We start from the raw sequence: 14924 nt of genomic DNA on the forward strand, positions 1-14924 counted from the left end.
TTTGAGACACCTACTGATTCAACATTTATTCTAACATCAGTAAGGCTTATACACTATACAAATTGTAATGATTTCTTAAGGGCAAACATGTCTTATTCAGTTTTGCACTTACTTATTCCAGTGTTTGACCAGAAAAGACATTAAAAGGGCTCTATGAAAGATGTAAATGAATGAATGGAGTGGCATGAATATTATGACTGAACTATTTAGAATCACATAAAGAAAGTGTTTTCTGATATTTCTGTGAGTATTTCTAAGCTTATGGTCAGATAAGTGCTCATGAAGTAAATCTTTATATTCTGTGGATTTCCTACATGTTCATATTATTCTTGTTTCTCAATAGCTAATAAAGCCAAACTTTAATATTCTGATTGCTCAGTATGGGTCACTTGAAGACTACTAAACTGGTGGCTTGAATGCTTTGTGCAGCTTACTTTACGTAAAGCTAATCAACTATGTTTTCCTATTTTCAAAGCTCACTACATACACTGAAGTATCATGCACATTTGACAAAGCTCAAAGTCAAACTTGTATTTCAGTAGAAATTTCTGATAGACATAATGAATTGGGGCCAATTTTCATATGCTATAAATGATTTCATGTTTTAGTAATCCATGCTAAGGCTCTCTGCCATCACCATGAATAATCAGGAATTGGCAAAATTGAGAAGGTACTCTTTTCAGTGGATCTAATTATAGTGAGAGTAAAGCCTTAATGCTCTTATAAATTCTGAGAGAATGTGAAGGTATTTGAAAGATAAGAAGAGCTTTTTCATTGTATTAGGGACATTCCTGTAGCTAAATGATTAGAAGAAGATTTAAAATATTATTTTTCTTATAATAGGATTGCTGTAGCAGCCAATACCATACATAGCTAAGTTATTCAATTTTTCTTCTTTTATCCTTTTAGTAAAACCATTCTCTCTTTAAACACTATTTGCTTTCAAAGACATGAAGTGTCAATTCACATGTTCTAAGTATTTGGAATTCATTTACTGTTCATGAAACAAAATTCATTTCTTTTCTTTTTAATGAGTGGCTCTAACTTAAACACTTTATATTATATCACATATAACACTGCTGTTCAAATCCCCAAGGGAGCTTTGGAACTAGAAAATAATATGAATCAAAGTAAAAAGTAGATAAATGTATCTTTCTGTTCAGTTCAACAAAATAATTTCAGCAGGTATGGTGGGTCAGAAACTACTTGGACTGGTGTCAGAGAGTAACAAGATAGACACAGCCTTGGTTTTATAAATCTTAAAGGCATTCCATAAATATTATAAATATTATTACACTAGGTAAAGAAAAAAGAGCTATAGCAGTGAACATATATACCCAAGTTAACCTGGATTATTAAAGGAGACTTCCCTCAGGATGCTGAGTCTCTGCTGATATTTGAAAGATTAGGAAAATAATTTGAGTTAGAGTGCATCAGTGCCTTAAAGAAAGAAACCCTTTCAAAGGATCACATGAGGTGGAGAACAAATAGGGAGATGGAAAATACTAAAGAATTGATCAGGAAGGTAGTCAGAATAAAGTGGAAGAGACAAATTTATACAGGACAGAGGACACCGGGCCACTAAAACCTTGTATCTTTTATTAGATATTTGGTACTTTTTTTTTATAGGGAAAGAGAGGTCATTAGCAAGTTCCCCCAGTCCCAGCTTTATTAAGGTTTAACTGACAAATGAAAATGGAATATATATACAGTAACTGCAAAGTTATTAAGCCAGGAAATAATGAGATCAAAGTGGTGTTTACGAGATCATTACACAGCAGCCTAGGTAAAAATCAAGAACAGAGGCAAAGAGATCTTTTATTTCTATTGCATTGGTCAGGAAAGAGACAATGCCACTTAACCAGAGTAGTTCCAGTAGTGATCAACAAAACTAGGTGAATTCAAGAAATGAGAATGAGGTAAAATCAACTAAATTTCATGATGTATTTAGTGAGTTAGATGAATGAGTGGAAAATTGTAAGAATGACCATAAGGTATTTGGTTTAAACTTCACAGAAAATACTGGCATCATTTTCTCAGAGAGCAGAACATGAAATGTGCTGGAGAAGATAATGAGTAATATCTGAGGCAGTATTTAATTTGAGGTGGTTGAAGTAATGCAAATAGATGTTTAGAGAGAAAAAGAATTGTGTGGTACAATATTATCCAAGAAAAATATCATGAACTGTAATTATTCATCATCTTCAAATCATGACCCTGAATTCCAAGGGTCATAGAACTCTGCTAGACAAAGTTATATTATTCCCTTTGTTAACTTCATTTCCAACATCAACAGGATTATCTTATAGTGTCTCCTTTTTCTTCAACTCCTTATGAGCTCTGTTTCTGCTACTATCAGCTGATGCAGTCATCCGTCTTGTGCTGAGATAATAAAAGTTGTCAAGAAGAAACTTTCTCATTTCCCTACCACGAAATCTCCAAACCTATACATCATGGTACCCATCCTCTCTACCTTTATTTCTATCAAAATAAAATGTATCCATGTTCATATCAAATAAAAGTATCTGCATTTGAAGTAGTAACCCCCTATCTGCTCTCTGAGATGAAGCTTCCAAGTAGCTACAATCTTTTTGAGATGCTCAAAAACAAAGCAAAACAAAACCAACAACAAAACTATCAACCTTACATGATCCCAATTTTCCCAGTTTTGTTCCACTTTCAGGATATGATTTCTTAAAATATTTTCCATACCTACATCTGCAGTTCCTCATTTAAAATCACATGACGACTCACTCCAATCCATTAAAACCCTCAATGAATATTACTTTAGTTAAGATTGCAGTTACTTTCTTGCGGAACTCACTTCTTAGCAATATTTGACATGCCCTCTTTCTGGAAACTCCAGATACTTTCATTACAAAATGCTAGCACAGCCTGCATGTTTCCAAGTAATATTTAAAAACTCTTTAAAGACTGTCTCCTACCACACTCATTGTCTCCATCCACACCAGTCTACTTAATTCCTACACCTGGGAAACTCTTCTTCTCTGCCTCTGAACACTGCAGGAAAAGCATTCTTGGCCAACAGACAAGAAACGTAAATAAATAAATGTATAATCTTTCTTTTTTTTTTTAAAAAAAAAAAAAAGAAGGTTGTAGTCCACGATAAGAGATTTGGATTTAACCTGAAAGCATTTGGAAGACACTGTAGATATAATTTGTTTTTCAAGAGCATACTTTCTGACAAGAACTATGACAAGACATGTTTGGGTTGTCTGAGAAAACAAAAACCTTCTTCACATCCATAAAATTATAGTGTATTTCATGAGTGGAATAATAAATAATAATAAACCATGATAAAGAGAGGCAAAATTGACACTTTACATTTTAATTATGACAATATTTAAGAAATAATTATTCAGATAACTAATAAAGTTTATTTAAATACCAACCCAATATGTTTTATTAAAAATAAATTAAGCTTCTAGAGCAAAGTTGTTTCATATGATGTGTATATATTACCTAAATATCATTTAGAAAACACTATGCCAGTAATTTGAGTTGGGTAAAGAGTAGGAGACAAAAAATGCACCTGATGTTGACATGTTTTATGAGACTATTGTGGCAACATTTGGGGGGAAAGAAAATCATGTTTAATAATTATTTCTACCCATGCTTGAAGGCTCATTTTTTAAATGCAACAATTTCCATGGTATATGTGCTAATCTGCAATAATACATGTTCTTTCCCTACTTATCCTTTAAACCTTTGAGCCATCTATTTAGTATGTCTCTTAGTGCAGGTAGTAAAGTTTTATTATTGCTTTAATTATGTAAACTCTCATCCTCCTTCAATTTATATGAACATTGCAAAGAACAGAAACTGTTCATCTGATGATATTCATCACATGGAGGATAGTTCTTTGTACTAAAGAAATATTCATTAGTATTTATTGGTGTAAATACTACTTTTGTGTCCTTCTCTGGGTCTAAATGACATAGCAGAAACTTATGAAAAACTGATTAACATGAATTATTTAAATATTAAGTACTGTTAAGTAAAAAATAACATGCATTGCAGTCTTCACTCATGACTTTAGAAATTTTACACAAACCACCAAAGTCTAGTTTTCATATTGATCACTTCAGAAATGAGAATATTAATGACATATATTTTAAAAAGTATAAAAAACTAAATAGAAAACATTATCATCAATATTCAAACAAATAGAGGTTTTCACTTAAAAAATTGTGAAATTTGCTGTACAATATTATAAGAAATTGTTTAAATGTCCTCAAAACTGCCAAAAAGTTATTAAACTGACAAATTGGATTGATTTTTTCACAATATTTTCAATTAAATTACTTTCAGTGTCTCCAATATGTTTTACCCTTAAAGAGTTATTAACCTTGGGATAACTAAGTATAGTTACTTCATAATTCAAAGTCAACACTCTGGAAACATAGCCACAAAAAAAATCTTTTAAAAATATTAATATATATGATAATTATGGATTTAGTAATTCAAAATATTATACTTATCTCCATTAGAATTAAAATATACAGCCACATATGTGTGTATGTATATGCATGCTATACATATAAATAATTGAATTTAAAATGCACAGGCTATTGTTGTTTACAATGTTCAAGATATAATTAACTTTCAAAAGCATTTCTGGGCTTTACTAAGTATGTTTGATTGAGAAAGACAGAAAATCACTATGAACAGTACTTATCTACCATAGCTCTATCATATGTGAATTATCAGAGGATTATAAGCTAAGCTAAGCGAATTATATTTATTTAATACATTTTTCAAAATAAGGTACTCAGAAGATAGTTTAGTGTGGGTTTAAAATATGTGTTTGCTAAGAAAAACAACATAACACAAAATGCCATAAGAAATTAAAGCTCAAAACATGCCATATTTTAAATAGCATAAATATTATTAATTATACCAAAATTTAACAGTGACAGCATTTTATCCTTGTATTTAAAACGTTAGAAGTGTAGCCAGAGCAAACAGGCAAGAGAAACAATAAAAGGCATCCAAGTAGGAGAAGAAGTCAAACTACCTCTCTTCACTGACAATGTGATTCTGTACTTAGAAAACCCTAGAAACTTTACCAAAAGTTTCCTGGAACTGATAAATAACTTCAGTAAACCTTCTGGATACAAAATCAATGTATAAAAATCAGTAACATTCTATATGCCCATAATATTCAAGATGAAAGTAAAATCAAGAATGTCCCATTCACAGTAGCCACAAAAAATAAAATACCTAGTAGTATATTGAACAAAGGAGGTGAAAGATCTCTACAGAAATAACTACAAAACACTACTGAAATAAACCATAGATGACATAAACAAATGGAAAAACATTCCATACTTATGGATTGGAGGAATCAATATCAATAAAATGCCAAACTGCCCAAAGCGATGTACAGATTCAACACTATTTCTATTAAACTACTGATATCATTTTTCACAGAATTAAACAAAACTATTTCAAAATTCATATGGAAACAAAAAAGAGCCCAAATAGCTGAAGTAATCTTAAGCCAAAAAGAACAAAGCAGGAGGCATTACACTACCCAACTTGAAACTATAGTATAAGGTTACAGTAAGTGAAACAGCACAGTACTGGTACAAAAACAGACACATAGACAAATGGAACATAATAAAGAGTCCAGAAATAAAACTGCACACCTACAGCCTTCTGATCTTTTACAAAGTCAACAAAAATATGCAATAGGGGAAAAACTTCCCATTCAATAAGTGGTGCTGGGATATAGCTTGCTGGCTATATGCAGAAGAATGAAACTAGACCCCCTACATTTTACTATGTGCAAAAATTAACTCAAGATAAATTAAAGATTTAAATTTCAGGTTTCAAACTATAAAAATCCTAGAAGAAAACCTAGGAAGCACCATTTGGGGCATGACCTGGAAAAAAGGAATGTATGGTTGAGTCTTTAAAAGCAACTGCAACAAAAACAAAAATAAAAAGTGAAATCTAATTAACCCAAAGATAATTCTACACAGCAAGAAAACCTATTAACAAAGTAAGCAGATAACCTGCAGAATGAAAAAAGTTTCCAAACTATGAATCTGACAAAGATCTACTATCTAGACTCCGTTAGGTACTTAAACAACTAAACAAGCAAAAAAAAAAAAAAAAAAAAAACCATTAAAAAGCAGGCAAAATACATGAACAAACAATTCTCAGAAGAAAAGATACAATCAGCCAACAAACAGAAAAATGCTCAACATCACTAATCATCAGAGAAATGCAAATCAAAATGCAAATTGAAACCACAATGAGATACCATCTCACAAAGTCAGAATGGTGATTATTTAAAAGTCAGGAAACAACAGATGCTGGTGAGGCTGTGGAGAAAAGGGAAAGCTTACACACTGTTGGTGGGAATGTAATTAGTTCAGCACTCTGGAGAGCAGTTTGGAGATTTCTCAAAGAACTGAAAATGGAACTACTACTCAACCCAGTAATTGTATTACTGGATATAACCAAAAGAAAATAAGTCATTCTGTCAAAAAAATAAAATACATGTACTCATATGTTCAGTGCAGTACTAATCAATAGTAAAGGTACAGTATTTAATAGCAAAAGCAAGAATTAACCTAGGTGCACAATGGTGGATTGGATAAAGAAGATGTGGTACATATACACCATGGAATACTACACAACAATAAAAAAGAACGAAATCATATCCTTTGCAGCAACATGGATGCACTGGAAGCTATCATCCTAAGTGAATTAATGCAGGAACAGAAAACCAAATACCATATATTCTCACTTATAAGTGGGAGCTAAACTTTGTGTACTCATGAACATAAAGATGGCAACAATAGACATGAGGCACTACTAGAGGGAAGAAGGAGGAATGAAGTTGAGACAGGGTTAACAAACTAATTGTTGGGTACCATGCTCACTACCTGAGTGATGGACTCATGGTATCCTAAATTTCACCATCACATGATATACCCACGTAACAAACCTGTGCAGGTACCCTCTGAATCTAAAAGACAATTTGAAATTACTTTTTAAAAATGTCTGCTCAGTATAAAAGTAGGTATTGTGTTAAAACACTGATATAATTAAAATAAAATTAAACTAGGAGCTCTAAAATTTGGCAACATCTCTTGAATGATTGCAAAAAGAAACAGGAAATAAGTCCTACTTAAGAATTTAGAGTTAACTGGTTAACTTGAATATAAGTTTAAATGATTGAAAACAATAAGGCTAATTCTAATATTAGAATATTATATCAGAAAAGGACAGCAATAATATTGAAAAATACATTAAATCTCTATCTGTAATGTATTTTTAATTTATGCTCACCAAATATTGGCATAAATTCAAAGATGATATAATATTTATAAATAAAACATGAAATAAATTTTGTTACATATTTATTCATCCACAATACGTAACGAACCAGGGTTTTGTGCCATAAACTGTACTGAATATGGGATATACAAATATAATTAAGACTTTTTTATTGCCATCATGTCATTAAATAACTTAGTTGTGCGGCATTAACATATACATTATCCGTCACATATTTAGAGATACACTAATTGTTTAATGGTGTTTAATATTAATATACATTTTTAAAAAGTCATTCAAGACAATTTTAATAACATTCATGTATGTGATATACACACACACACAAACACATACACACACATACATATATACACATACTGATTTAACCAAATTGTGGACCATCAATAACAAATATATGTACATTTTGTTATGTGTGTATATGTAATATAAATTGTAATGTGTGTACCTAAAAATAAAATCATAAAATAAAGCTGTGTATAGTCTTAGAAATTGCTTAGGATTATATTATTTTCACATTTTTATATTGCTAACATTATATCTTTTATAAAAGTGTTTTATCACATAGTATCAATGATTAATTCTAATACTAACTTCCTTCCCATAATTCAAAGAGACTACTACCTCATTTAGCATTCAGAAAAAGGTAGAATATTTTTAAATATAGTAAAAATGTATTAGGTACCAGATATTATTTCCTGCTTTATTTTTAAAATGACAACTTCTATATCTCATTATCAGCAAAGTTAGAAAATTTTAGAAAATATTGAAAAAAATATAGATAGCACCAATTCACCATGTAATCTAGGACAGAAAGTTTGTCATGCTCAAATGAAGTACACTGATTTTCATTATTATGTTTTTCTGAATTATTCACTGACAAATAATGTAGCCTCCTGATTAAGATAAATAGTTAAGCTGAACTGATTTCAGTTTCACAAGTCTAAATGCCGAGGGTATAGAAAAGTATTTACAGGAAGATATTCTTCAGTGATGTGATGGTGTATGTTTCCATCTTGACCATGTGGACCTGCTAGACATAAAGCACATTTTGGCCTAGAATGAACTGACACATGGCTTTTTGACTGTAGACTCTCATAAATCACAGTATTGCCTTTTATGCTTTATCTAATTGAATCTTCACTGAAATAAAAGCCACATAATTTCAGCCATTCTTCAAAGCTTTCTAGGAACAATTTGTATAATATAAATATTTATCATAAATAATAGAATTCAAGGTATCTTTCAAAGTAGAGTTGATTTTCCCCTTAATCACTGATTCCTCTATAGTACTAAGTTGTTTTAGATAATTTTAAATTTTAATTTAATTAAGATGATAAGCAGTTATTCTATCCCAAACAAATAAATGTGAATTAGTTCAGAAATAAGAGTACTTTAATAGTAGTGTGTGTAAGAGCATATATAGGTACTCTTGTCTACGTGCAAAACATTTTAAATATTTGGTTACATATTTCCCACTTTATCAAAAATTTTAATTAGATAAAGATTTGAGAGTTGGAAAGAAGCATTTTTCTGCTGTCAAAATGAACAGACTTGGAAAGAACACACTAAAAGACTAGGAAAAGTTAGAATAAGCTATGTTTGAATTAAGCATTATGCCTTCTGTAGTCTTAAACTTTTATTTCTTCTACTTCATAGACAAATAAAAGGTATTTATCTGCATAAAATAAAAGGTATGTATCTGCATAAAAGTTCATCTTGACTCAAACATACTATTTATAGTTGTTTTATTGTGCCATTTTGGTCTTATTAACAAATGGTACTTTTGAACAGTCTTTCACAATTTAAATTCTTCATAAAAAAAGGATCTACTGTCAAAAAGTTTAATAAATCCAGTTTCTTGTGAATTTGTACTTTAGGAAAGTAGAAAATTAAATTAAATTAAATTAAATTAAATGACTTTTCAATTTTAAGTGAAAAGTTTCTGGCACCTTGTTTTACCATGTGTTCAACTAGTGAAAGCATAAAGCCAAAAATGTTAAAGGGTGGTTTGCTCACAAAATATTAAGAAAATGCACTCTCACATAAGTTTTTAGAGCACCTAAATTTAGCACCGTGCCTTGCAAATTTTTTCCAACATATTTTATGGGTTAATTGGCAAGCCAGAAATATTATGTCTTTTGCTTCTTCTCAAGCAAAATTAGCATTTATAATTATTTTGTAAGTTTAGAGGAAAGCCAGACAACTATGTTTTTAAGAGTGATTTAACCATGATCTGTTTAAAGAGAAAAATCTGTGGATGAATGCTATCTCACTTGAAACTATGACAAAAATACTAGTATTTGCTTGCTGATAATACAATATATATTTTGTCTAAATTAATAGATACCCAAATTCCCCACTTATAGTTTTCTCTCAGCATAGGCAAACATAATTTTTGTGTACAAGTTGATTCAACAACATAACATTAAGGCTCTTTTACTTTGTTTCATATTAATATGATGAAAAATATAAACTAAGTACTCATGAAATAACCTCATATCAGCCTTTAGTTTTTCCTTATTACATGTGCTTTTGTGAACAACATTTGTGTTAACCTGAGTGTTTATTGCTTGACAGGTAGGATGCACAGTTTTACTATAAGCTGGATGATTTATTCTGTAATTCAAAGAAAAGCTTAATGACCTGTGTATTTGATTTGAAGTATCCATTATTTTAGACTCAAGTAGTGTGATCTGCTTTGATTAATTCATGTCTGTATGGTCATAAGTCCAGCTATGAATCATTAAGTGAATATTTTGTGGTTAATGCAGAACAACTTTCCCTTAGGCACAAAAGCAACCAATATATTTGTTATAAAAGGGTATGCGAGGTTTTGGCCTGGATTGCTAAGGTAGAAATAATGCTTTCTGTCATGAATATTTCTACTTGTACCATTGGACATTACATCTCAGTTTATTAACTCAGAAGAAAATCCTACCTATGTGACAAAATTAATTCCCTTTCATAAAATAAAAAAGCACAATGAACTATGTGCTATTTTTTGAATAAAGAATAAAACCATTACATGTAGTATAAAAGGCATTCATGATTACATTTTCTCCAAGCAACAATTAAAACCAAAAGAAAAGTTATTCACCAGTCAGGTTAGAGAATCATTGCCCAGGTTGTATATGATGTAATCAAAATATTAACAATGAGGTTCCTTTTAAAGCATAGATAGTTAGATGTAGATAAAGGTTTGCACACTGTAATTTGACTTAAAAACAAAAAGAAATGTAAAAAACTACCGCAGTTGTGAGAAAGTCTTCTTGAAGTAACATATTTGTGTCTATGAATATAAATATAGTACAGGAAGTATAGAGAAAACATTGGGCACACTGTTGCTCTAAACTAGTTTTCTTCAAATTGTATGCTGAGAATTAAAATGAATCAAGTCATTTTGCAAATGTTCAATGCAAATCTATAAAATGTTCCTCTTTTGAATTGAAAATATGTAAATTAGCAAAACCAACTGGCTAATAACATTCATTTGGTAAAGCAGTCATCGATTTGCCCCTAATTTTCAGTGTGCAAGTGTCCTACTGGGTCTCAAATTAAACAATTTCACATGTCAACATTTAGGGACATACTTTTTAACTTACAGAATAGGAAATTTATGCTCAGAATAACTGAGTAAAGACTGTCCTGTAATAACATACCTTATCTCTAAAAGCTTCAGCCAGGTAAATGCTAAAATATATTTCATAGTATTACATATTATTTATTTACATTTAGTTAACTGGTTGACCTGTTTAATACAATCATTACTACAGAAATATTCAATCACTCCCAGCGTTTATATTTATGTCCTAGGTATCTGGGGATATCAATTTCAAAACCCAAATGAGTCTTGGATTTTTTGCAGCAGCCAGAGAGGGAAGAAAAGGAAGCCAGAAAAACAATAACTCTGAAAGGCTGATTATAGGGATGGTTAGAAAACAGTGTCCTGATTTTCTAATATGGGAACTTAAACTTTATGGTTATATCTTAATCCAAATTAGATTATATTGTTAAGCATACTCTTTTTCCATTGTTATTTTATGATTATTAATCTGCTACCATTTATCAGAACATTCCCACTTTTGTGACCCTATGGCAAAGCGATAATAATACCAGTAGCCACACTAATAAAACAAGCTGACATTTATTCAGCATGTTCACTAGTGCCAGTTAGTGAGTAAAATTCTACACAGATTCAGATCATTTCATAAACATAATCATCATACAAAGTGAGTAGTAAATTTCTGTTTTATAGGTATAATGCTAGATAATATGACTAAATTCTTAAAAGCACTAAGTGAAGAATCTGGGAGTTCAGTACAGGTGGATGCAGTAACACAACTAAGCCTTCTTACAAATGTTCTAACCATTGTAGAAGACATTTCAAGTCTATCCTTTGCAATTTCAGATGATACAGACTTCTATTAGCAAGACTTTAATTCACTAGTTTTTCTTAATTACTATATTCTCCATAGTGTTTGTTCTTAGCTCTTCCAGTCCATGATACCACACACTATCTTCTCTTTTGGTTATGAACTTTGAGGTCACATAGACTTGAATTCAATATTAATAAGTTTATATTGTTTCTATATGAGCCTTGACATTTCCTTATCATAAAATAGTACCTCTCTTATGGAATTTCTACGAGGGTTTAAACGGAATGTGTATGGGTGTGGGTATAATTGCTGGCAGCAAAAATTAAGCATTCAATAGCTCTTTCAAAACATTAGAATGATTACTTTTATTAATTTGGCAATGGTCATTGAGTTTTAGCTGCCTCAGTGTCTGTCCACTTCAACGCAAAACTGATATCTCACAATCACTGTAGAACTGAAAATAACTGTGGAGGCAACTGACAAATGCCTGACGTAATCCACAAACATGCTAGACTTGTATATGAAGCTCAAGTATATGTAATTCCTCCCATCACCCCTTTTTTCCCCATTGAGGGATCATACTAACATTTAAGTCAAAATGCAAAATAAAGTTTTATAAGGATATAATAAAAATATAAATTAAGAAAGAAATTTTAGGACTTTTAATTATCAAGTCAAGAAAGAAATGAAATAAACTGCCTAAGATCATATGGAAACTGAAGACTAGAATTTTGGCTGCTGATTCCAATATTATGCTCTTTAAAATGAAATATGAATCTATTTCCAAAAGGATAATAATTCATTTATAAGATGAAAATAAACCTTGTAGAACCATATGCCATTGAAGGATTTTTTGTTTTTCTCTTTTTTCATTATTCCTTTACCTCTTCCACTTACACTGTTTCTCAAAAACCTGAGATTAGTCTTTCCTAATGTCACCTACTTCAGACTCAACCTAAGGACATATCTAAAACTAACACTAGAATTGGTATAAATAAACTCAGTATATTTACTTTAATTATAAATTAAAACTTGAAGAGATTATCTTACTAAAAATAAGAAGTAAAGTTTATCTTTTTAGTAAAAACAAGCATATACTTTTATGAGGCTACAATTTGACCTATGATAATTTTTCCTTCCCCAGACATAAATTATCCAAAATGTTAATTTTCTTTGTCTTTGTGAGCTTCAGAGATATAAGATATATAAATTCTCTTGTAAGTTTTCTAGCATAATATCACAATATTAGAAAAATATGTTCTATGAAATTCATTTTATTCATTCAAATAATATGAAATGACTAATTTAAAGTTAAAAATGAAAAAGGCTAATGAAAGCACATGCAAGTAATCTATAGAATCTCAGGTTTTATGTTTCTCTTTTGTTAAAACATTTTCACAACATAAGCCTACCTGATTGACATATTTTATAGCATGAAACATATCAAATTGATAATAAAGGAAGAATATTTGTCATGGACTAGACAAAATTTTGCGTCTTCCCCAAATTCACAAGCTAAAGTTGTAGCCCCCAATTTGGTGGCATTTGAAGATGGGTCCTTAGGGAGGTAATTATGATAAGATTAGATCATGAGAGTGGGCCTTTGTGCCTTATAAGAAGAGGATGAACCCTCAATCAATTTCTCTCTCTCTCTCTCTCTCTCTCTCTCTCTCTCTCTGTCTCTCCACCTGTATCATGGAGGAATGGTAAGGTGAGGACACAGTGGGAAAGCAGCTTCCTGAAAGCCAAGAAGAGAGCCCACACCAAGATATTCATGATCTGCACTTTGATCCTGGACTTTCTAACCTCCAGACTGTAGTATAACCTCCAGACTTCTGCTGCTCCAGCCATCAAGCCTGTGGTTATCGCAACCCAAGCTGATTAATGTTGTATTACTCAGCAAAGAAGTACAGGGTAGAGATGTGGTAAGCAAGTGTCTGTTTGGCACAGTATCAATTAAGTTAGGGTTTTAAAAAATTATCTTTATAAGAGATCCTTGCACTTAAATAACATGTTAAGAACACCTTGTAAGCATGGCTTAACTAATCAGCAGTGTTTAAAAAATAAATAAAAGATTTTCTGTGTGTGATGACTAGTTGTGACGATCAGTTTTTATATCTTAAAAACATATGTATGGTAATGGTAAGATTTCATCAGTGGGACTACTTCAAATATATTTTGTTAACATTGACTTATGAAGATTTTGCCTTATAGTATAAAATACAGTGCATATGTATATATATTTCAATTTGACACTCTGAACCATTTAATATGTATTTACTTTATACCCCCAATTCTATAAAATTTATAATCTTAGAAAGTGGTGACAATTGCAAAGGGCGTAAGAAAAGTTTTGTAAATCTTAGCTGACACTGTGGGTAATTTACATAACATTTTTAAGGCAATTTTCATAGACCATCCTTTAACATCTCAGACTAATACTTTGGTTTTTAAGCAATGCTTGCTATGCTAAAACTTATTTGTGTAAGATAATTTATTTCCAAATCCTAGAAAACAAAACACATTGTAGGTTTCCATATGCAAATAAATGTACACTTGTCTGAAATACAGAGTAAAAGAGAGATATACTAGAAAATAACCAGTAGTCAAGTGAAAACATGTAACAATAATTGAAAAAATCCAAAGTTTATTGAGTGCTATGTGCCAGGCATGTGCTATTCAGGGGTATGCATAAGGGTAAAAAAGACAGGTTTTATAGGTGCTATAAGAGGGATTTATGAGAATAAGTAAGAGGAATGCCCAGTGGTGGGGAATGAAAAGAGGGTCGTAGTCTGCCTGAATTAACTAATATCTTTGTTTAATTATGAGGGAAAACATAACCACTTACAGATTAAGAGTGGACAGGTTGGGTAAAAATGCACCCAACTCAACTCATCATTAACAGTAGTTATTATTAAGAATATTTAATATGACACTAAGTATAACATTGCTAGTGGTCAGTGAACACACAGAAAAAAATAAAAATAAATAAATAAATATGTCAAGAATGGTATTAATTTTAATAGACATTTGATATGGTTTAGATCTATGTCCCAATTCAAATCTCATGTTCAATTGTAATCCCCAGTGTTGGAGGTGGGGGCCTGGTGGGAGGCGATTGGATGATGGGGGTGCATCCTTCATGAATGGTGAACCCACCCTACTTTTGGTGCTGTTTTTGTGACAGAGAGGTCATAAGATCTGGTTGTTCAA

At 31.1% G+C, this 14924-nt stretch overlaps 1 protein-coding gene across 8 annotated transcripts in view; it reads right to left on the bottom strand.

Moving 5' to 3' along the window:
- Nucleotides 1–14924, bottom strand: part of EPHA5 (EPH receptor A5) — a 343436-nt gene that overhangs the window by 171227 nt on the left and 157285 nt on the right. The gene's annotated exons all lie outside the window — the stretch shown is intronic.

The sequence above is a fragment of the Aotus nancymaae genome, unplaced genomic scaffold (genome assembly GCF_030222135.1).
Source record: "Aotus nancymaae isolate 86718 unplaced genomic scaffold, 86718_ANA_hifiasm-v0.15.2.pri h1tg000006l, whole genome shotgun sequence".
Lineage (NCBI taxonomy): Eukaryota > Metazoa > Chordata > Mammalia > Primates > Aotidae > Aotus > Aotus nancymaae.